Genomic DNA, 25,759 nt, shown 5'->3' on the forward strand with positions numbered 1-25,759 from the left:
AAACAGATCAGAGCCTGATGCAGCAAGTTGGCGGATGAATAAGTCCTGTGCATTGAAGCATTTTCCATGAAGAATATAGAAGACCAAAGTCTTCATTGCACCCTCAAGCTTGGCATTTGGAGAGTGCCCTTTGATGGGCCAGAGAGTTCGCCTGATGATGTGATAGATGGTTCGTGGCAGATACTCAAGGTCTTCAACGAAGAACTCTATTGGATAAGCAGCATCTTGGGGCAATGGCTTCATCATGCTGAGCATCTGACTCATATCAGGTTCCGGCCTCTTAAAGATGCTCTCAATATCTTCACTATGCAGCTGACAGCCATGCTCGTAGAGATCGCCAGGAGTGGGCAAACCAGTGAGCTCAATGATGTCAAATGCATTGGCTTTGTGATGAACATTTCCGGTCATCCACTCCAGGACCCAAGTCTTCGGATCTCTGTTGTACCCGCGGATGTGAAGCGTGGCATAGAATTGGAGCAGCAGCTCTTCATTCCAATGCTCTTGGTCCGTAACGAACGGCAGCAGTCCAACTTCCTTGAAGCAATCCAAAGCTTCTTCCAGACAAGGCAAACCAGCTATGGCTTCAATGTCAAGGCGCTTGTGTGGGAATATGCGACCTTGGTTGTAAAGAATGCATGAGTAATAGCTTCGCTGAGGATAGCTCCAGAACCGATCAGATGATATCCTTTCCCTTGAGTAGGGGTTCCTGGAGCTATCGAAGAATGTGTTGTCTACCCTAAAGCCATTGATATTGAAGGAGCCAGGTGCTGATGCAGGACCTGGGAACCTTGGCAATCTTGGGATTGGCTTTTGTACCTGAGGCCTGTGCTCAACATGATAGTCGAACTGTGGACCGGCAGCAGACTCAGGAATAGAAGTGACGGGATCAGTGGCTTCGCTGTCTTCTTTTTCCGTTGGGGAGGGCTCCACATTAGCTTCATTTGTGGTTGTGGCAGCTGCAAGATTTTCATCCTCCACTTGACGAGCTGGAGGGTCGGTCACAGGCACGTTCTCCTTGAGAACTGCTTCTTGTTGGGACAGGGGAGTGGGAACTTGTGGGACTTCTTCTTCCGCGGCTGATGCAGCCGGATTGTCTTCAGCAGAGACTTGAGGCCTTGGACCTTTGCGAAGCCTGCGCAGCGCGGGCGACGCCTGTGGAGTTGGAGTGGGCTGGGCCTCATAGTCTTGTTCCTCTCGTGGGCGATCCACCCATGAAGCATCCTGTGCAATTGGCGTCAGTGGACGACCAATGCTGATGAGTTCGCTGTTCTGAGGAAGGACTGCACCATCTTCTACATTGTCATGTTGACTAATGTCTTCAGCAGCGATGGGATCAGCTGCTGGAAAGTCTTCAGCTTCATGAGCCTCTGTGGAAGTAGGCTCATGGATAGTCAGTTGGCGTTCATGGCGTTCAGCTTCAGGATAGACCATAGAAATGGGTTCAACTATCAAGGGCTCTGTGGGAGCTGCCCGATCTTTCTTGGTCTTCCTCTTCTTCTTGGAGGGGGCAGTTGGAGAGGCTTCAGAATGTTTCCTCTTTCTGGCTTCAGCCTCAGCAGTCCTTGTCTTCTTGAGCTCTGAAGCTGTTGACCGGCTTTTTGGCTTCGAGCCAGTCATTTTAGTTGTGAAGACAATAGGAACTGCTTCCTGCCTTGGTGCGTCAGGTTCAGCCGTAGCAGGCTTCTTCTTCTTCTTTGCGGCCATCCTGGGGTCAATGTTAGGACGCCCAAGGGCCTCGCGCTTCTCAGCCTCATTGTAGGCTTGCACACATCTGTCAGCCAGAGTCTTCATGCGCTCACGCGAACCCTGAGCTTCTGCACGTTTCTTTACAAAGGCTTCCTTGAGCTCGTGCATCATACTCTTGAAGTTCTTCACTTCTTGCATGCTGAGCTTGGCCATATGCTTCTTGAACTGAGCCTTTTCATAGTCAATCTTTTGCTTCAGTTCAACAATGTGCTGGGCAATAGCGAGTTCTGAAGCAATGGCGCCTTGGAAGGCGACACTGAGGCCAATTGGTAGCTGCAGATCTTCAAAGCTGATGTTTGGCGTGTCAAACCACTCGTCAATGAAGTTGTGGATGATGGTCACATCAAAGAGAGGCAGATCATTGAAGATTTCTGCTTCTTCTTTGCTCTTGATGAGTTGCTCAAGAGCGTCATATGCTAGATCTTCCTCACTTGACAGATCAATGTCGTCATTGCGCAGAATGGCAGCAGCAGTTAGCTCTTATCCGGTGTGAGGTAGAGGCATCTTGACTTTCTGGGGCTTGGAGATGCGAGATAAGTCTTCAGACTGCACACTGTTCTTCAGGAGGTGCAGTTGCCAGTGGCTTCGCCCTTGAGATTTTTGGTGAGGGGGCAGGCTTTGAAGCTTTAGGCTTCTTCATCTTCTTTGTCTTTGGTGCTGCAGGAGCTTCTTCTGATTCAGCGTCAGCTGCAGGCTCATTCACTGCAGTCCCTTGAACTAAGATGCGGGTGATGAGGCCTTCAAGGTTGTTGAAAGGACCGATGACATTGGGTTCTGCATCTCGTGTGCCATCTGCCCTTGGTGCTGAGGGACCAGGGTTGAAGTCTAACCCCAAAGTCTTCTTGTTCTGCTTCGCTGAGTTCTGGGCAAACTGGAAGTTGCGCTTGAACAGATTGTCGTCATGACACCATCGTAGTGACGATGGGTGTGCATCAGCTGGCTGTGGCCCACGGACCATGCAGGGATAGAAGCCTTGAGCAATGGCTTCATCTCTGGACCTGGGTAGAAGATTCTTGTATTGGATGTCTCCCCACGGTCTCTTGATGGCATTTTCTTAGCATATTCTTGGGTTACAAATCGGTATTTGAACCATTGTTCTGCCCAATATCTTCGAATCCATTGGATTCGGGTCTTGCACTGATTGTAATCCTCTTCAGGATCTGTCTTGTACAGTTCTGAGAGTTCATCTGGCAGATCTCTGGATGTTTCTCCATGACGCTTTCTGCCACCCTTCCTTGCTGCTTTCTCTGAAGCCATAAACTTTAACTTGAAAGGCTTCAACACGTTCAAAGGCTTCAAAGGTTTTCGCTTGCTGGACCAACAGGAACTGGCTTCGGGAGAATTAATGTGATGCTGTAAGAATTCTGCAAATGAATGCAAACTATGAGAACCAAAGGATTCTCCCACGGACATGTACCTCTGACAGCATTAAGGTGCGAGGGAAGGGGAAGAGGTCATATGCATTCTCAGAAGATTTTGAAGATAAATCAATTTAGAAGACATTGACCTCATTTTGCGAAGACATTCACTCATAGATAAGGAGTTGGTTCCAGATTTGTATGAATCCACAGATCAGTACAAGTGAGGAATCTAACTACTTTGTGAAGCATAAGTGAATATACTAGGCATGTTATGAGATGCAGTATGAGAGAGATCTAACTTGTGTGAATAGAAACTGCTTGTGGTAGAAAGTGACAAATCCATAGGATCAACAGTGCTGTACAAAGGAAGTTTTATTTACCACACTAAGAACTGCTAGACAAAGTGGAAGATGAGGCCGAGCAGTTCGATCTTCCGTGCCCTAACTTGGCGACGGAGGACACCTACGGCGACGGCGGAGAGGACGATGTCCGCAGTCGGCGTGAAGACGGCGTCGGAGAGGTTGCGGCAGCGAAGCGCTTCGTCGCCGGCGTCGTCGAGGGCTAGCGGTGGCGCTAGGGTTCGTGCGAGAGTGAAAGAAGAGATAATGACCGTTGTGAAGTGTGTATTTATAGGTACATGGGCGGCACTGCGCTATTACACAGGTGCCCCTGGCGATTCGCATCTGAGAAACACGTGGCCATTATGCGGAATTTTGGGGTTTGTTCCACGTCCCACGCACGCCTTGATTGTCGGGTGGTCGTTCCTACTTCATGTGGAGGAATGAGCATTGAAAACGGACTTAATGGTTGTCTCTGTATCTTCTGCTGACAAGGACGCAGAGAAGACATTCGACAGTTTCAATAGAATGCATATGATTTGGAGAGATAGAATTTGAGATAGAAAGCATAGAGAGGTTAGGGTCCGATCACATTCACTTAGTTCAAAAGATTCAACAATGAAGACATAGCTCTAAGTGAATGTTGTAGAGGACAGAACACTAATATATATATATAATCAACATAGTGAAGATAATCATGAAGATATGTTGAGATCGAAGCCAAACCAAATGTGAAGACATCGCAAGGTAACGCCATGAGTGAAACACTTCAAAATAGAACATTTGGTGGTGGTGTTACCCACCGTATAGGAAGTATTAGACCCAGACACGGCGCACAATTATTGTGGCGCTCCGAAGTCAAATTCCACATTAATGTATTCACACTTAGAATGTATGTCTTCATTGATTGAAGATATACTTTACTTCGTGTGTTGCACATCTAAGTCATCAATATGCATAAGGGTTAGGATGTGTGCCTGATCACAGGACATTTGAGGATTCCAGGATATTTAGCTCACACCGTAACTTGCAAAATCTCTTCTCATCCAAGGTCTTGGTGAAGATATCTGCCAATTGCTCTTCAGTGTTGACGTGTATGATATCAATATCTTCCTTCACAACATGATCTCTGAGAAAGTGATGACGAATTTCAATGTGCTTTGTCTTTGAGTGCTGAACTGGGTTGTTGGCGATCTTGATGGCGATTTCGTTGTTGCAGTAAAGTGGCACTTGCTTCAGATGAATGCCATAGTCCTTGAGTATTTGCTTCATCCACAGAAGCTGAGCGCAGCAAGATCCAGCAGCAATATATTCAGATTCAGCAGTGGAGAGAGATACACAGTTCTGCTTCTTTGAAGACCAACATACAAGTGATCGTCCCAGAAAGTGACATGTGCCTGATGTAGACTTGCGATCAACTTTGTCACCAGCATAATCAACATCCGAGAATCCAACCAGATCAAACTCTGAGCCCTTTGGATACCATAATCCTAGAGTTGGGGTGTGAGCCAAATATCGAAGAATTCGCTTCACAGCTAAGTGATGCGACTCCTTTGGTGCCGCTTGAAATCGAGCACACATGCAAACACTAAGCATAATATCTGGCCTAGATGCACATAGATAAAGTAAAGAACGAATCATGGAGCGGTATACCTTTTGATCGAACTTTTTACCATTGTCGTCCGGACCCAGATGATGTTTGGCTGGCATTGGTGTTGTGAAGCCTTTGCAGTCTTGCATACCGAACTTCTTCAGGCAATCTTTGAGATACTTCTCTTGAGATATGAAGATGTCGTTGCGTTGTTGTCGTATTTGAAGACCGAGGAAGAACTTCAGCTCTCCCATCATGGACATCTGATATTGCTCTTGCATCATATATCCAAACTCTTCACTGTACTTCTGATTGGTGCAGCCGAAGATAATGTCATCCACATATATTTGGCACACAAACAGTTCACCATCATATGTCTTCATGAAGAGAGTGGGGTCTAGGGAACCAGGTATGAAGCCTTTGCTCTTCAGGAAGTATTTGAGTGTGTCATAACAGGCCCGAGGGGCTTGTTTGAGGCCATACAGTGCCTTGTTGAGCTTGTATACCATGTCAGGATGTTTTGGATCTTCAAAGCCAGGCGGTTGTGCAACATACACTTCTTCTTCAATCTTGCCATTAAGAAAAGCACTCTTCACGTCCATTTGATATAGAAGTATGTTGTGATGATTTGCATAGGCCAGCAGTATGCGTATGGCTTCAAGTCTAGCCACAGGAGCAAATGTTTCATCGAAGTCAATGCCTTCCACTTGAGTATATCCTTGAGCAACGAGACGAGCTTTGTTTCTGACAACTTGACCATGCTCATCTTGCTTGTTGCGGTATATCCATTTGGTGCCTATTATATTGTGCTTCCATGGATCAGGACGCTTAACTAGTTCCCATACATTATTCAGCTCAAACTGTTGAAGCTCTTCTTGCATAGCTTGAATCCATTCAGGTTCCATGAAGGCTTCTTCAACTTTCTTGGGTTCTGTTATTGAGACGAATGCGAAGTGCCCACAGAAATTTGCTAGCTGAGTTGCCCTTGAACGAGTGAGTGGACCGGGTGCATTGATGCTATCAATTATTCTTTCAATCTGCACTTCATTGGCAACGCGAGGATGTACAGGGCGAAGACTTTGCTCTTGCTGATCATTGTCGTTGTTAGAAGGAATGTCTTCAGGTTGAGCATTGTCTTCATGTTGATCAGGTGCTGAGATGATAAGTTCTTCGGGATGAGCTTCAGAAGGTATAATTTCTCCAGTTCCCATTAGCTTGATTGATTCACTGGATGGAACTTCATCTAGCACATTTGGCAGTTGCTCTCTTTGTGAACCATTGGTCTCATCGAACCGCACATCCACTATTTCAACCACTTTGTAATGAAAGAGATTGAAGACTCTGTAGGAGTGCGAATCCTTTCCATATCCAAGCATAAAACCCTCATGTGCTTTTGGTGCAAACTTTGAGGTGTGATGTGGGTCCTTGATCCAGCACCTTGCGCCAAATACTCTGAAGTAACTGACATTTGGCTTCTTGCCAGTAAGGAGCTCATAAGATGTCTTGTTCAGAAGCTTGTGAAGATAAACACGATTGATTGTATGGCATGCAGTATCAATGGCTTCAGGCCAGAATTTTCTTGGGGTCTTGTATTCATCTATCATCGTTCTGGCCATCTCAATGAGTGTTCTGTTCTTGCGTTCGACGACGCCATTCTGCTGTGGCGTGTATGGGGCTGAGAATTCATGTGTGATGCCCAAGGTATAAAGATATGTATCAAGGCCAGTGTTCTTGAATTCAGTGCCATTGTCACTTCTGATGTGCTTTATCTTGGCGCCATAATTGTTCATAGCTCGATTGGCGAAGCGTCTGAAGACATCCTGCACTTCAGTCTTGTAAAGGATTATGTGCACCCAAGTGTATCTAGAGTAATCATCAACAATAATGAAGCCATAGAGGCATTCAGTAGTAGTAAGAGTTGAGTAATGAGTGGGACCGAAAAGATCCATGTGAAGCAGTTCGAAGGGTCGAGTAGTGGTCATGATTGTCTTCGAAGGATGTTTGGCCCTCGTCATCTTCCCTGCTTCACAGGCACCGCATAAGTGGTCTTTCTTGAACTTGACGCCCTCGATGCCTATGACATGCTTCTTCTTCGCAAGGGTGTGAAGGTTCCTCATGCCAGCATGCCCAAGCCTCCGATGCCAGAGCCAGCATTCTGAAGCTTTTGCTAGAAGACATACGGCAAGCCGTGGTCCTGCTGAGAAATCTACTATGTACAGATCATCTTTTTGATACCCTTCAAACACTAGAGACTTGTCAGATTCCATTAGTACAAGGCAACGATATTTTCCAAATATTACGATCATGTTCAAATCGCAAAGCATTGAGACAGACATTAAGTTGAAGCCAAGGGATTCAACAAGCATGACTTTGTACATGTGTTGATCCCTTGAGATTGCAACTCTACCTAGACCCAATACCTTACTTTTACCAGTGTCAGCAAATGTGATGTGGCTCTTGTCGGATGGACGTAAGGTTGAGTCCATAAGAAGACTTCTTTTGCCAGTCATGTGATTTGTACACCCACTATCAATAATCCATTCTGAAGACGCTGGTGTCATACCCTACAGTGCAGTTAGGGGGATAGGCTTCACCAAGAGCATTGTGAAGCAAAAACATTTGACGAACCAATGGGTTATGAAAGCTTAGATCCAGATTAGGACTAATAGGGAGAGTAGCAAGCGATTCAAAAACCATTCGGGCATTTGATCTTGCGCCTTACAAGATGTTTAAGGTCCCCAGCAATGGCGTCAGACGATTTTGGTTTTCTGCTGGAGACCTTTCCCTGCAAAAGAGAGTTAAGCTTTCTTAGCCACCCACATCTTCAAGGGTGGCTGAGAAGCAATAAGTCTAAGTGCAGCATCTGAGAATTTTGGCTTTGGAGCCCTAGCAAACAGTCTTGCAGGCGGACAATAGTACTCATAAGAATAAGCAGAATAGTTCTTGGTCTTATGAACATGGCGGTTTGATGAACCGCTCTCATATTCATATGCCTGAGTATGGTTTCCCTGCAAAAGATTTGCGTTAGTGCGACTCAAGTGAGTCCTTTGTCTGTATGAAGCCTTTGGACCGTATGAAGCCTTTGGTCTGAGGTTTGTCTTCTTCACGTGAGGTGTCATGATGACATTCACAGGAAGATTCTCCAGACACCTTTTCGGAACCCAGATCTTCTTCATAGGCGGTCCATTCCTGCAGTTAGTACCAATGTACCTGGCAAACACTTCACCATTCTGATTCTTAAACAGTATATAGTTTGCATCAAAGGATTCATCAATGATAATGGGGTTAGCACAAGTGAAGCCATATAGATTGGATCTGTCTGCTGAAGGTTCCTTTGCAGCAACCCACATGGTTTTGGGGTACTGCTCAGGTTTCCAGTAAGAGCCATCAGCATTCATTTTCCTTACGAACCCAACACCCTCTTTCCTCGGGTTTCGGTTCAGTATCTGCTTTTTGAGGACATCACATAGTGTCTGATGCCCTTTAAGACTTTTGTACATCCCTGTTTCAAGCAATGTCTTCAACCTAGCATTCTCATCAGCAATAGCAGTGGTATCCTCAGCAGAGGGGTTAGTTACCACATCAACAGTTGAAGATATTGCAACAGTAGTAGCAGTAGAACATTCAGCAACAGAAGTAGCATTATCACGCTCAATGCATTTAAGACATGGTGGTTCAAATCCTTCCTGAGCGGGACTGATCTGTTTGGAGTGAAGTGACTCATTTTCCTTTTGAAGATCTTCATGAACCGCTCTCAATTTCTCAAGATCTTGCTTCCTTTGAAGATAATCATAGGAAAGCTTTTCATGTGTTGTTGAGAGAGTTTCATGACGACTTTCAAGTTCCTAATACTTAACGTGAAGATTTTTTATGTCTTCAATTAAGGATTCAGATCGAGTCATTTCAGCACCTAACAGATCATCGCTTCTGTCTAACAGTTTTTGAATATGTTCCATAGCTTTCTGCTGTTCGGTTGCAATTTTAGCAAGTGTTTTGTAGCTGGTTTTGAATCACAATCAGAGTCATCGTCACTAGATGTTTGATAGTGAGTAGTGCGTGTGTTTACCTTGGCACCGCGTGCCATGAAGCAGTAGGTAGAAGCGGAGTAGTCCTTGTCAATTGCATCGGTGTCGGTGACGAGGTCATTGTCTTTAGTATTGAAGATGGACTTGGCAACGCATGCTGTAGCCAGACTTGCGACGCCTGAATCGGACTCCTCCTCAGACTCCACCTCCGCCTCCTCAGAAGCGGACTCCTCCTCTGAGTCCATTTCCTTGCCAACAAACGCACGTGCCTTGCCAGATGAGCTCTTCTTGTGTGATGAAGACTTTGAGGAAGACTTGGACGAAGACTTTGAGTATTTCTTCTTCTTCTTGTCGTTAGAGTCATATTCCTTGCTCTTCTTCTTCTTTTTGTTCTCATTGTCCCACTGTGGACACTCAGAGGTGAAGTGGCCAGGTTTCTTGCACTTGTGACATGTTTTCTTCTTGTAGTTGTGAGCAGAAGCTTCATCATTCCTTGAGCTTGATTGGGAAGACTTTCTGAAGCCTTTCTTCTTGGTGAATTTTTGGAACTTCTTCACAAGCATAGCAAGTTCTCTTCCAATGTCTTCAGGATCATCAGAACTGCTGTCAGATTCTTCTTCAGATGAGGAGACAGCTTTTGCCTTCAAGGCATGAGTTCTCCCATAGTTTGGACCGTAGATATCTCTTTTCTCAGAAAGCTGAAACTCATGTGTATTGAGCCTCTCAAGTATGTCAGATGGATCGAGTGTCTTGAAATCAGGACGTTCTTGAATCATCAGGGCTAGGATGTCAAACGAACTATCAAGTGATCTCAGTAGTGTCTTGATGACTTCATGTTTGGTGATCTCAGTAGCACCGAGGGCTTGAAGCTCATTTGTGATGTCAGTGAGTCGGTCAAATGTGTGCTGGACATTCTCATTGTCATTTCGCTTGAAGCGGTTGAAGAGGTTGCGAAGGACACTGATTCTCTGATCTCTCTGGGTTGAGATGCCTTCATTGACCTTGGAGAGCCAGTCCCAGACCAGCTTAGATGTCTTCAAAGCACTCACACAGCCATACTGTCCTTTGGTCAGGTGACCACAGATGATATTCTTGGTAGTAGAGTCCAGTTGAACAAATTTCTTGACGTCAGCAGCAGTGACACCTTCTCCAGCCTTGGGAACGCCGTTCTCGACGACATACCATAGGTCGACGTCAATGGCTTCAAGATGCATGTACATCTTATTTTTCCAGTAGGGATATTCAGTTCCATCGAAGACGGGGCACGCAGCGGAGACTTTAATTATCCCTGTAGTCGACATAGCTAAAACTCCAGGTGGTTAAACCGAATCACACAGAACAAGGGAGCACCTTGCTCTGATACCAATTGAAAGTGCGTTATATCGACTAGAGGGGGGTGAATAGGCGATTTTTATGAAAGTCTTCAAAACGTGGAAGTTATGAAGACAAACGATAGAAATAAACCTATTACCTTGCAGCGGAAGGTAGACTACACTAGGCAAGCCATAGTCAAGTTTTCAATGAAGTGAAAGCACAATGACTTAATAGCAGCAATGTAGTAAGGATCAGGTAGGAAGATATTATGAAGCCATACAGAGCATGCAGTCACTCAGTGAAGACAAAAGATAGTGCAAACATACAATGACTTCACAAGGAGCAACAGTAAGTAAAGGGAAGGGAAGATGAAACCAGTGACTCGTTGAAGACAATGATTTGTTGGACCAGTTCCAGTTGCTGTGACAACTGTACGTCTGGTTGGGGCGGCTAGGTATTTAAACCTTAGGACACACAGTCCCGGACACCCAGTCCTGAACACGCAGCTCAGGACACCCAGTCCTCACCGTAATCCCCTTGAGCTAAGGTCACACAGACCTCGCCCAATCACTCTGGTAAGTCTTCAAGGTAGACTCCCAAACCTTCACAGACTTCGTTCACCGGCAATCCACAATGTCTCTTAGATGCTCAGAACGCGACGCCTAACCGGCTAGAGGATGCACAGTCCTCAAGTGTAATAAGTCTTCAGATCACACAGACAAGAAGACTTAAGTGATGCCCAATTCTCTCTGGCTCTGGGTGGTTAGGGCTTTATCCTCGCAAGGAATTCTCTCTCAAAGGCTTCGAGGTGGGTTGCTCTCAAACGACAAAAGCCGTATTCTCAATCTGAGCAGCCAACCATTTATGGTTGTGGGGGGTGGGCTATTTATAGCCACTTGGCAACCCGACCTGATTTGTCCAAAATGACCCTGGGTCACTAAGGAACTGACACGTGTTCCAACGGTCAGACTTCAAACTCACACGGCAACTTTACTTGGGCTACAAGCAAAGCTGACTTGTCCGACTCTGGACAAGATTCGCTCTCATAGTCTTCACTCAAAGACATAGGTTTTTGTTTAGGCATCACTTCAGTCATTCTGACTAGTTCTCTTGGACCCCACTTAACAGTACGGTGGTTCCTATGACTCAACACAAAAGAAAAAGAACTACGAAAGATCTAAGTCTTCGAGCTCCATAGGCTTCATGTGGTGTCTTGTCTTGTCATAGTCTTCAATGTGAATATCTTCATTTACCACCTTTGACTTCAATGTCTTCATACATTTTTAGGGGTCATCTCTGGTAGGAAAACCGAATCAATGAGGGACTTCTACCTGTGTTATCCTGCAATTCTCACAAACACATTAGTCCCTCAACTAGGTTTGTCGTCAATACTCCAAAACCAACTAGGGGTGGCACTAGATGCACTTACAGGTGGGCCGGGGAAGCCTGCGCGGCATCACAGCGGATCACAAGAGGAGGGAGCAGGCAGTCCCGCTGGCACTAGGTTAGGCGGCTGGAGCAGGAAGATCAGAGATTGGAGAAGCACGTCGGCCGTTGGATGGACATCCAACAGTCACTGCTGCTAGAATCGTGTGTTCACTGACAAAGCCTTGCGTAAACAAGTCAGCCTCGAAATTTGTGGCGTGTACAGCCCATTTGCTATTATTTTTATAATTTTTACTCATTTTCTAATTCATATGGAATTTATTGCAGCTCGTTTTCCATTTTTAGAATTGCTGGCCATTTTCTGGTCAGTACCAGGGTCAAAAAATTAACTAAATATGTGGGAAATTTTGAAAATTCGCAAATTTTTGCTGGGGAACGAAATATTCTTAATCCAAAAATTAATAGCCATACTAAAACAAATTTAAAAATAAATTAGCACTATGTCATGTTAAATCCAATGAAATACGTATAAGATATCAGTAAAGAACAAAAACAAAAAAAAGAAACTTATATCCCATTTGCTATAATTTTTTTGGAATTTTCAACCCCTTTTGATATTACCATTAATAGACATTGGCCATACTCTTAAGCCAGGCCGGAATGCATCCCTCCTCGTATTGAAAGATTTGCAGCCCGATAATTCGGAGAAAACAAATAGGCCTAGCTTGGGTATTCTTCAAAAAGAAATACTGGGCTACCTATTTTCCCAAACAACTGGTGCATGAGCATTTAGCTTTATTTATTTACTTATTTATGTTTAGGGGACCATGAGCATGTACCTGGGCCGGATTCATGTGAGAGCCTCCCTTCCAGTTAATTATGGGCTTCTCTATTGGGCCTTCATCAGTGGGCTGCATGTTATCAACAAGTGGAAAATGTGTTCCGTACGAAAAATAGTATGCGCTACGTACAGTACGGGGCCCTAAAGGATCGAACCGTGCAACGACTTCCAAAACATTGTGTTTGTCATTCTAACAACACATTTATTCAACCAACAGATGAAATATACTACTGATTGTACATTGAAAACAGCAGCAGTAGCAACCAGGGCTGGGGGTGCAACAGAAGCAGTAAGCAGGCCAGAAGAGTGAAGATGCAGCTCTCTCTTCCAAACCAAACATCAGCCATCATTACAAAAGGGCTACCAAAAAAGAACAAGTGTATGCATCAAACTAAATAAAGATCCTACTACACCAAGTGTACGCATCTAACTAACTGGCTCAGTTAGACGTTACTATTTATTAAGTTGTGGAGATTGGCTGACGGCTTGAACCAAATGGGTGCCTGGCGGGGGAAACTCCAGCCAGCAGGTCGAAGTCTGATACTTGCGACCCTCTCTCCTACTTTAGCTGCAGAGCGTGGCGGCACATATCAGGGTATGGTGCATGCAGAGACGCATGGTACGCTGTGTACACACAGTTTTGCCTGATGAACGAAATCGCGCTGCCATCATGATCCTTGCTGTCGGTTATCTCCTAGTTAATCGGATAATTTAGTCCGACAAACAAAGAGCGTGTACCAAGGCTACTTACCAGCCTCCAGTCAAAAATTCCTGAAGGCCCAGAGAAGCTGGGATCCTGCTCAAAGACCTTGCAGTGACTGTGATTGTATTCCGCGAAACAACACGTCCAGTACGTGCGAACGATCATCAATCTTTCGCCGTCGTCTGATCGAGCTAGGAACCACCTGCAACTGCCATGCTGCTTTTCTTTGAAATGTTCTAGGATTAGGAAGGGTAGGGACACCAGGTGGCTTACGACATCATATCAAGTTGGAGTCAAATAAAAAAGGGCTCTTGATTTAGTCAATCTTAAGAACAGCATGTTATGAGCATGAATATTTTTTCAGCAAATGTTGACAGTTATATAAGCAAGCCATCATGATATCATAGGAAAGTAACATACTGCTGTAACAGCCATTTTTAGCGATGATTGGAGTAGGCCAGCAATATGTCCAGCCATAGGAGGAGTCGACAGCGTAAATGAAGCCCTTGTGTTCAATGGCATCAGAGAACCATGGAGGATGTATGATCCTGCGATGGACGTGCAGATTTATCCACTTACCGTAGTGACCTGTCAGATAGGCGAGACCGCGGTTGAAGAACGCAATTAGCCTGAAGTCTTTATAATTCGCAAATCTTGTGGGCACTTGGCAGATTACAACCTTGAGCAAATCAAACTTGTTATCATGTTGGCTACTGTAAGATTCCGAGTATTCTGGGCCGCGGTGCCAAAGCAGTGCAGTGTTAATCGAAGGAAGGGGGATCAATCGCCGGGTGTAGACCTCCACGAGCATCCAGCTGCCGCGACCATCGACGAGCACCATCCAAGACGTGTTCATGCCGACCCAGTACATACCGTTAATAGGGTTGAGGCTGACAGGGATCGGATCGCAGTCAAGGGGGTTGATGCTCGCCACCCTACGATCGTTATGCTGCATGACACGCTGTTTCTGAAGATCAGGTGGCATCAGCAAGAAAGGAGCTGGCTTAAAAAGCTCTGGCCTGAGGGCTTTGAGTAAACGGTACAACCCCGACGAGCACGCGGCGAGTGGCATGGTACTGAGATTGTCCACACGCGAAACAATGAGCTTGATTGCCTCTGTGGGGAGCGAATTCCAGCCACTCTTTTGGTGGACGCTTCTCGGTTCTGCCATTGTTAGTGCTTGGATTTCGGACGAGGGGGGGAGGCGCCTTAGCGGGGATGGAAGATTGGACGAGATTATGTGCGGACAAAGATGGAGAAGCGAATATGTGCTGCGGGAAGTGGACAGGTGATGATGACTACAGCACGCCGCTTGACTTACGAGACACATACCAACAGCGTAGGGTCATGTCGATGCTAGACAACTTGCTTGAGTGATCACAATACTGGTACTCCCTACAGTGTTATGCCCTAACTTGCTTGAGTAGAGTAGTAGAGTAGGACTCTTCTCTACTACTAGCACTGGAGGAGTAGTATATTCTAATCTAAAATAGTTACAAACTTCAATGCCCGAGCGTGGAACGACTACGAACCATGCTCAAAGACCGTGTCTACGTGGTGTTTGGACATGGGCGACAACCTCAACGCCAACGGTGCTGCTCCCGTTGCACCATATGTGTTTCTGTCCTTCCTGTTCGAAATCATGGTAGAATTCATGATTTATTTTGTGCTTATTCGGATTAAATCTCGTAGTAACTTGCTCATATATTCAACTGGCGCAACGTCCCCTACAGCCACTCCTGTTTCATGGACGGCCTGGTCGATGCCTCCAAGGAGCCCTTCGTCCACTGCTATGAGTGCCTGATGCCGTTTTGTGGCTCACCGGCGGACATGGTGCATCACCTCACGGATGCGTGCAGCAGTCACTGCTGGCCCTTGGCGGAGAACATCAAGTATGAGACGTGCTACCCGTTCACCATGCCGGAGTCGCTGGAGGATCGACGTGAGAGGGAGGGGGAGGAGATAGCGATGAACGTGAACGTGAGGGGGAGGAGATAGCGATGTCGTGGGAGACGCAGTATTTATAGCGAGCAATGGCACACCTACGTAAGATATGGACTGAGCTACACTGACTTAACTGTAGGCCCAGTTGTGTCACTGACATGTGGGCCAGACCCCTGTTGGGCCCATATGTCAGTGACCCAATGCACCTACAGTTAAGTAACAACTACGTGGGCATATTTGTTGGAGTAAATTACGGGGGAGCGAAGGGGTGGAAATATTGCTGGTCACAACGGATTGGACGAGCGTGGGGGGAGGAGAGTCATGCATGCAGATTTTTTCACACGGGGTGGAGTGGTGGGACCGCCGGAGGGAGAAGGAGAGTTTGACAGGCATATTGTTTCCACACATGGAGAGGAAAAGATTTGGAGATGAACGGGCTTCCTGCAGGTATGGGGAACGGTGCATAATAAGTCGTCTTGCATGCCGGGCTAGGTATAGTCTCAAGTCATTAAAAACATACACGCCCCACACATGTTCATATTTCAAGGTGCACTAAATTATTGCATGCGATGATTAAGGCTGGCCATAATGGTGGTATCTTAGCTAGTATCATGCACACGGGAATAGCAAACATGCTGATGTGGCAAAGAATTAAAGAAGAGAGGGGGTTAGAGTAACTAGTGTTCATGCATGCATTGGTAAACACATTTTTTGTGAAGAACGACAGCACTAGTTGAGTACTTTTGCAGACTTCAAAAACTATTCCACCGCCTCTACTATCTTGCTAAGAGTAGGTGAATTTTTTGAATCGATCCCTTTAAACTAGAAGGGAGGTAGTGGCACTCTAATACCTAACCTTGTTGTGATGACAAGATAGGACATGGCATGCACTTGGACGGAGGAACTAGTCTGCATTGTGCATTTAAGTTTTGTCTGAAGTCAATGTACCTCTACTTTCACCAGACTTATAGAAAAATGTGTCAACATTCACAATGTCAAATCAATAATTTTACACTCATTATAAAACGTAGTTCTTATACTCATTATAATCAGTATTGTAGATATTGATATTTTTAGTATAAATTTGGTCGTGGGATTTCATTGATGCCCGTCAAAGCGTGGAGGAAGCAGAGCTTAGGGCTTGCATTGCCGGTCTCTACATAGGTATTTCCCTTCATAATCCTGTAATTTTAGAGACTGATTGCACTTTTGTGGTAGTGTCTCTTGCATCGGGGGACTATGAAAGGTCTGCTATGTGTGACCTGAAGATGAAAGCGTTGAGCATCTCGAAGTTGATCAACAATCTTCAATTGTCAAAGATTAGCCGTTCGGCCAATAAGGTGCACACTTAATCGCTAAGTATAGCTTTGACAATAGATTAGATGGTATTCTTGTAAATAACGTCCGCCCTGTGTGGTAAATATTGTATCGAATGAGTGTACTGGTGTGGCTGGTTAATTAATATAAGGTGGTGTTCAAAAAATGTATAAATTTGGTCAAACAATTTGCAAACGGTTGACGGGAGTAAAAAGGACCAGAGGGAGTATCATGCATGCGGAGTAGGCAAAAAAATTGCTTGTCTAAAAAAAGGCAAAAAAATTGCTCATTTATAGCCGGTCGTAGTCTCAAAGGGTGCGACCGCGCGAGGGAGGCGAAGGTCGTGGGAGGCGCGATGTTTGACGGAATTAAGTGAAGTTACATCCACGCGCCGGCATGGCGTGCGAACAGGCAGAAGCTATACCGTCAGGCCTACGATATGGGTCTAGTAGACATGATATCTAGTGGGTCCCTCATAGTTCTCGAGAACTCTTTGGGGGCTTCTAGCCGTTTATCCACCGGGCAAGCCAGCAACCCCACGCCGTTCGCACGCCCTACTTGTCCCCATCTTCTACCTTACAACAGTTCGCTCCCAGTCGTCCCGTCCTTTCACATTAGTTAGCTCCCAGTTTTTTTTGCGGGGTACAACAGTTCAACTTCTCCTAACCCTCCTCCAAAATCCATGGCCTCCCAAATCTCCATGGTCGCCGCTGAGTACCAGGTTAGAGCCATCACCGGTGATCAGTTCATCGTCATCTACACACGTGGATCCGAGACGGTGAAAGCATGGCTTGCTCGCTTCCTACGCATGTTCAACAGTTCAACGGATGAGTGGGTCGCTGGGCTAGATGTTGAGTACACCACAGTCCAGGGACGAGAGAAGGATCTAAAGGACGAAGAGAGGAAGAAGCCCGCCGTGATCCAGGTTTGCATACATAACATTTGCTTGGTCTACCACATATGTCATGCTGACGTTGAGTGCCAGGATTTTAAGAACTTCCTCAAGGACAAAAGAGGGAAATTCGTTATTGTAGGATTTAAGAACGACAGGTATGTCCTGCATCAGATAGGTCTCGTTGTAGGCCAGCCCTTCAATCTCCAGAAGGCAAGCCTGGTGTCCTCCTCTCAACCTTCAATGCTGACCCTGGCAGCAGCCATGATTGATCCTTCGTACGCTAAACTGAAGAAACCTCATCACGAGTTTCATCATGCATGGGAGTCAAAGACATTAGATGAAGATCACATCCTGTATGCAGCAATGGATGCCTACCTTTGTTTAAATATCTACAAGGGTTGTATGAAGAAGCAGAGCCCAGTGTCCGGTTCAAGCAAAGAAGCGTCGGCGAAGAGGAAGAGGAAGAGGGACGAGGACGAAGTCGAGGACGTGGACTCGGACTCTGAGTAGGTGGCAGTGCCGTCGCTCATGCTGGTTCTACTGCAGTGTCAAGCGGACTAGTTGCTTAGTTTATTTTCAAGGGTGTGTTGTGCTGAGGCCCCAGCAGAACTATGTTTATGTTCTTTCTCGTTATTTGAACTCTTTAGTGCGTACAATAGTACTAGTACTATGTCTTACTACTGTTCTTCTTGCAGTTGGTACTACTGCTCGTATCTTCGTGTTCCTACTGTACTTAATACGTTCGTACTAGTAGTATAATTTGGGTTAGTCGATTTGTGAAAGAAGTTCGACGGAGCGAAGGAAGAAGATGACAGAAGAGGTGGAAGAAGCCCTTCTAGCCATCCATGTTGCATCAAACGGCTCACATGAGTCGACTGACCCAAATTGCTCCTTCAGATTGCAGGATCCACGTGGCATGCAAGGTCTCGAAGGTAGATTCCGCGTCCGCACCCGGTTTGAGGGCTCGATGCGCGCGCGACCGGCTTCCGCCGCGACAGCCACCATCGCGCCTCCTCTGCGCGGCCGGAGACGACAATGACACGGTAGTTCCTCCTAGCCGGCGTGCTGGAGCACGCGCTCGTCCTCCTCTTCGTACGCTGCGTGCATAGATGCAGCTCCACCATCTGCTCGCGTGCTTGGCAGTGCGGCGGCATCGCGAGGAGGGACTGCAGACGACGTGAGCGGGCGAGCCTTCGGCTTCATGGCACAGGGATGGCGGCGACACGGCGGTGATGGGCGAGAAATTGTTGGCCGGAGCAGGCGGGCGCCGGCATGCGCAACGGCGGTGGCGGCATATTGATGAGTGCGCGTGTGGGAGCTTACTTTAGTTTTATATATAAGGTTGGTCAAACTTAAAAGAAAACCATACTAATACACGTAAACATTAGACTTAGGCAGCGCTTTTATTAGTTAGTACCACAGCCACGATACAGAACCCTATGCAAGCGCGTGAACCGCGGCCGCGCGGTCGATCGAACGGTGTGTCACTGTGTCGCGCTCGAAGGACATCCACCGAACCTTTTTGTGTGTGTGAAAACAATCCTCGAATATTACTCAACTTTTTTTTCCTGTGAAAGTTCTTGACGCTGCAATATTTCCATATATTTGAATTTATCTCCAGTTCATGTTTATTTGGATTTGGACATTTTAGGTGCACCCTAGTTTTTTTTAATACTGATTTTGTGTGTGTGACTGAGAGAGAACGTGTGTATGTGTCCATATGTGTGTTGTGGCGGAAGGGCAATGTGGAGACGGTGTGCGTGTGATACAGACATAGAGAGGTGTGAATGTGCAAATGATCATGCATGAGTGAGACATAGACAGATGCCGATACGTTGTGTATACATGAGAGAACGGTCTTCTAGTTTAGGGCCTGTTTGGTTCCAATAAGTCACCTGACTTATAAGTCAGGTGACTTAAAATTAGTGACTTGTAAGTCACGCCTGTTTGGTTGTCATCTGACTTATAAGTCACCTGACCACACCTTCCCACCTTGTTTTTTAATGTAAAGGTGATGGGACCCACGTAAAAAGGGGTGACTTATACTCCCTCCGTTCCAAAATAGATGACCCAGCTTTGTACTAACTTAGTACAAAGTTGGGTCTTCTATTTTGGAACGGAGGGAGTAAGTTTTAAGTTGGGGTGGAGCAACTTATGACTTATAAGTTGGGGTGACTTATAAGTTGGGTCCGTTTGGCAAATAAGTCACTTTTTGCACTTTTCGACTTATAAGTTGGTGACTTATTTGGAACCAAACAGGGTCGTACTTGTGTGTGTGTGTGAGAGAGAGAGAGAGAGGGAGAGAGAGAGACAGAGCGAGGAGCATCCATAACACAACAACCATCTCTCTCGATTCGTCCGTCCCTCGCACGGTCGCATGCAACACATGCATCAACGCGCACATTTTGACACCCTCACCCGGCCCCTGCCCACCTCAAGGCCCGCACAATCTCTTCGTGAATACCCATTTCTCTCCTTAGGTTTGTTTTCTCTCAATATCTGACACACACACACAGAGAGACACACACAGCACAACACACACACACACACTCCCCCGAGCACACTATTCATCCCCATCCAAGGTTATACGGCGACCACTCTCGCTTGTGCTACTTTGCACCCCAACATGAACAACACCTCAATCTTCAAAGAGGGCATCGAGCAGATCAAAGACGGCGACCACACCACGCTAGAGAATGCGGGGTCATTTGGAAGCAGGGTGATGTGACGACGGCTGACTGACTCCTCCCCCCACCCTCTCTCTCTCTTGCACAAAATTACCAATCCCTCTCTCCCCCACACAAAATTGTCAATCCCTCAACCCACGAGATCCTTCCCCTCTCGTCCATGTTTTCCAGCTCTCTCATCAAACATGTTGTCTCTTCTCCTTCCACGTATACAGAATCCAGATGCACACGCATCTCAGGTATATTACATGTATCCATCTTTCTCACAGACCTAACTTCTTCCTCTCTCTTTCTCTCTCTATTTCTCTCTCTCTGTCTCGTTAGGTTTGTCTCCTACTCTCTCGTCCACATACATACAATCTTTCCCGCCCTATCTGCTCCATCTTCAAAAGCTCTCTCTGCACGTTTCATTCACACATTGGGATATGTCAAAATGTTGCTTCTATAATGGCTGATGTAGAGTTATGATTGTTTTTGTTGCATCCTACAAAGTAATAACTATGAAATGCATTTAGATTCTCATTTGACTGGGATTATGTGAGTTTGAGCATGTTGTGAAGTACTATAGACCTTGTATACATCTTGGGATTCGACAATGATTGTAACTATTGAATTGTATAGACCATTACATTCGAAGTCAATAGCCTAATATATTTATTTCACAATTTCAACAAATGACTAGTTCACTACAAACTAAGAAAACAAATGTGTACTCCCTCCGTTTTTATTTAAGCCCGCGTATTAGCATTGGTCAAAGTCAAGTTTTGTAAACTCTGAGAAAGCTTATAACAAAAAATATTAACATATACAATAATAAATAAATACCATTAGATTCATTATTGAATGTACTTTCACATCATACATATTTGTTATGGTAAATGTTTATATTTTTCTATAAACTTGGTCAAACTTTAGGAAGTTTGACTTCGATCAAACCTAATATGCAGAGTTTACTACTACTACTCGCTAGTTGCTTAGCCGAATCACTCAACACACCACACGGGGAGTTCAGCGTCACAAAATTTTGAGGTCGGCGGGAAAATCTCCCGCGACCCTGATTCGAGCAGTGGGAAGTTACCATCATAACCTTTGGAACAGGCCTACGGATGACGCTTGGTAGGGGTTGTTTTCGTAACTTCAGGTTCACCCTACCCAGCCAACCCCACCCCGGCACCCAGAGTAGTACACCTGAATACTCCCCATTTTCTATCCCCACCACAAAATAGACTTCTCCACGGCACCGCAGCCTTCGTGCTCCTCCCCTTTACATCGGCGCACTCGTCCACCGCAGCGCATCTGCCTCATCGACGACCTCGTACGCCGCACTGGAGCCAGTCCACCGTCGTCGTCGTACACGGAGCCTCTTCCCCGGCATCGTCTTCCACGGTCTTGGATCTACTTCCCGGAAGCCGATGCCAAGCGCAGAAGTACCACCGTCGTGGACAATGAACTGACTCCCGTTGCCGACCATGACTCACAGAGGCCGCCAAGACCATCGTTCTCCTCCTCGATTGGTAATGTATTGAATCACTTAGTAGTACATGTGTCGTTCCAATTTTGTTCATACCTACCCTTCAAATTTCCTGGGTGCTATTGTTCCCGTAAAAGTAATTGGTTATAGCCTCCATTGTCCAACAGAATATCAGCTTGTAATTGTGCGTCACTCCTGTATCACGTTGTGCTTGGGTAGGTTTTTCATCTGCAACCAGCAGTGTGGCAAATGATGGAAAGGTTTTTAGAACTAGCAAGATGTCCATGCGTTGCACGCATCAAGATGCATTTGTATGAGTAGTTTATCTTGTGGGATAAAAGGATGAATGAGGGAAGGCCTTATTTGCAAATATAGAGAGGGGTATGGGTATCTTTTTGCAAAATTCCCATTTGTTTCCTTCCTATCTGTCAGATATAAATCGGACAACCTATATTGCAAGAAAAAAGTATAGAGAAAAAAAGTAGACAGTAAAGGAAGTAGAGTAAATATTAAATACTAAATATAAAATAAATATAATAGTAGAGAAGAGAGTAGAGATATCATGTTGAGATTTTTAAAGCGCCGCGCATTGCGATTCTGTTGGAGATGCTCTAACATGGCAGACGAGTCCTTTAATGTTGCCCACATGATGCGCGAGTATTACTAGTAGTATATTTTTCTTGCCATGTTGAGATTTTAAAACCACGAGTGCGAACATGCAGAGGAGAAATGAAGACCAAACACGGGATATTCGGGACATCTTCAAGGAGTGTGGCAAGTTAAAGAGGAGTTGCACCGAACCTGTAAAATGAGCTTTGGTAAGTAACACCCTTTCAATTACTTTCGTGTAGCCTCATGTTCTTTGATGTGTATATGTTGTAGTTTCTGTTTCTCTTAAGCGTGGTGTTCTTCAATGTGTAATAAGAAGAGTCTTAATCATCCTAATGCTTCCGTTTTTAGCTTGATGTAGGAAGTGGGTGTTCTCACCTTGTAGTCTGTTTTTATTTGTATTTTCCTTTTGAATTCACTTCTCCGAGTTCTGTTTATCTGGCTTCTACTAAATGGATCTAGGTTTCTCTGAGTATTGATCTAAAAAAGAACTAACTTCATGTCAGGATGCAGTTCCTGCGAGGAGGGAAGTATGGTCAACCTCGAGATCATGTTTCCAAAATGAGGCTGGATTACACACAAGGTGCCAGTTCCCTAATGATGCTGGATTAGACACAAGGTGCAAATTCCCAGATGATGCTGGACTACACACAAGCCAGGTGGAGTCGTCAGCTGTTCGTGTCCTCGTGGCATTAGTAAAGGCTGAAAGAAAGCGTGCAGCAGCCCTTGAGAATGTAGCTGAGTTCCTGAAGAAGCGAAAAGAGCAATCAGATGCTCTCTTCACCCGAGCCAAAGAAGAGATGGAAGAAGCCAGAAATAAGCTAGCAAAGGCAGAGCAGGCTAGGCGTCTCCTGCTATCTAAAACTGTTGTCAATACAAAATTTCCTCCATAATAGCTAGGTTCAAATGTTTATCCAGTCAGCATGCCTATTGTGATGTCCGTGCATCTACCGATCTGGCACAAAATGTATTTTTTCGGGTCATGTAATAACAGCAATTACTTTCCAAACAATAACAGATGAAGCATTGGACATGGTATAGTTCACGCGCAAGCCCGACATTACAAGTTCAACTTCCACATCAAACTCATGTTCACAGATATCTGCACATTCATACATAATGTCCACAACCATGATTCACTTCAAAGCCAAAAAATGTGAGGAGAGTTATAAATAAAGAAAATCCTCTACTAGTTCCTGCTACCAGTGCAAGCACAACAAGTCAAGACCATGCGTAATTATATTTTAGTCATTTTTTGTGTTCTAAAATGCCCGCCGGCTCGCGAAAGGACGTGTTGCCGGCACACGCGCGGATTCAATGAAAGCAGGCGGGGCAGTCTTAAGCTGGTTGCACGCGGCGAGGAGGCGTGCTCAGTCGGGCCTGCAACGAGTGCGGCCCTCTTGGCCGGCGCACCGGTTCAATGCCTGCGCTATGAGAGGCCGCGTCTGTGTCAGAGCAATTACGCGGTGAGGAGGCGTGCTCAGCTGACTATTCCTACAAAGGTGCTCCACCACGTACCCGGTACCCGCGAATGCAGCAATTGTGCACCTAGGGTTTTAGGGTTTATTTGCTAACGTCGCCTTTACGTAACACTCATGTGTGCGAGACAGCGAGAGGCCGACTGCGTGTGTGCGCCTCTTCTCTTCGTATATGTACTCCACCGTTTATCTGGTGTCCAAAAAATTATAATAACTACTAGCAATGTGCCAATGCGTTGCCACACGACCAAAGTAGATTAACACATATTCACCGATTTGATAGAAAAAAAGTCTAGTTTTGAAATACGTATATCACTAAAAATATGCTATGTTTCACTCAAAATATATTCCTTTGGCGGTTTTGATGAGATCAGGGAGGAATGTTGTTGGTTTCAAGATTCGAGAAGTGGTGTATGTCTAATTTCTACTCTTACTAGAAAGATGCCAGTGCGTTGCACGGAACATCAAGATCTTGTGGGAGAAAAGGATGAACGAGGGAAGGCCTTATCTGCAAATGTGGTGAAGAGTGCGGATAAATTGCCATATTTTCCTTCCTATCCGTGAGATATAAATCGGACGACCTACATTGCAGGATGGCAGGCCCACCATCATCACCAACTCTATTTTTTATCCCTACTCTTATAAAAAGCATTGTCGGTGATGATCGTGTGCCTGCCATCCTGCAATATAGGCCGTCCTATCTATATCTGACGGATAGGAAGGAAACTATGGCAATTTTGCAAAAAGATACCCACACCCCTCTCCACATTTGCAAATAAGGCCCTTCCCTAATTCATCCTTTTCCCCCACAAGATAAACTACTCATACAAATGCATCTTGATGTTCCGTGCAACGCATGGGCATCTTGCTAGTTGTTGCAAAAAGCTCGTGTGTGTGTGTGAGAGAGAGAGGGAGAGTGGAGGAGGACGGAGTGCATGTGTGACAAAGACACAAGGAGTGTGTGTGCGATAGGTATCAGCTTAAAATGAGGCGATAGTGTGTGTGTGCACGATCGAGAGGGCGTGTCTCAAGAAGGGAAGAAAAATCTACATGGATGCAAGGAGTGGGAGAGAGACATGTATGCGATGGTGGAAGCACGAGTGTGCGGGTGTATATACCTATCTAGAGGCTAGCTAGTCGATAAATGTTTGTGAGAGAAATACGAGTCGGGGTGCGAAAGCGAGAGTTTTGTGTGTGAGAGAGAGACGGTAGTCGGGAAGGGGAGTGGAGTGGAAGCAGGAGTTGTGTGTGTGTCTGTGTGAGAGAGAGAGGAGACGGTAGTCGGGGTTGTCTGATCGGTAAACAATTAAATAATGTCAGTCTGGGATGGAGACGAAAAGGAGACCGCAACAAATGTTGTGTCTATAGGAGAGAGAGAGAGAGTAATTTTAGTGGTATGAGTCGTATGTAGAGACATATAGGGTGTGTGAGAGAATCCCATAGAGAGAAAGACAAAGTGAAAGACGAGTGGAACTGTGTGTGTGGCGGTGAAAAAGAAACTTAGGTACCGAGTGATACCAGAGAACAATAGAGACGTGAGAGATAATGAAAATCGTGTAATGTATAATGATAGGGAGAGTGTGACACTTCTCAAGGGAGACGTCGAGAGACCATGTTTGCGAGGATAGGAGAAACATGAAGTGAGCGTGCGGGTGAGCTGGAGAAAAGAGAGTAATAGCTACCTGAAGGAGCATGCATGCGAGAGAGATGGGCGTGAAAGGAGTGAACAAAAAAGGGATTCAAATATTTGAATTCGAGATGATGATACATGTAATCCATACTCGAACCAAAATTGATCTATCAAACATGCATACTCATATGAATTCACGCACATCTATGTTATTTAATATGTAGATATTACTGATCCATACATTTTAGTAGAACATAATTTGGTTAATTTTTTTTGAATTCAACCTTAAGATTTCGAGATCGTTGTATTTGTAAATCATATTATACATATAAAGGAGCAGAATTCTTTGTTGTGCTTTTGAAAGTATATATAAAAAATGATGTATATAGAATGTAATTCCAATTGAAAATGGATCCCGCCTGA

Source organism: Triticum urartu, chromosome 4A (genome assembly GCF_056163025.1).
Source record: "Triticum urartu cultivar PI428250 chromosome 4A, HENAU_Tu73, whole genome shotgun sequence".
Classification (NCBI taxonomy): domain Eukaryota; kingdom Viridiplantae; phylum Streptophyta; class Magnoliopsida; order Poales; family Poaceae; genus Triticum; species Triticum urartu.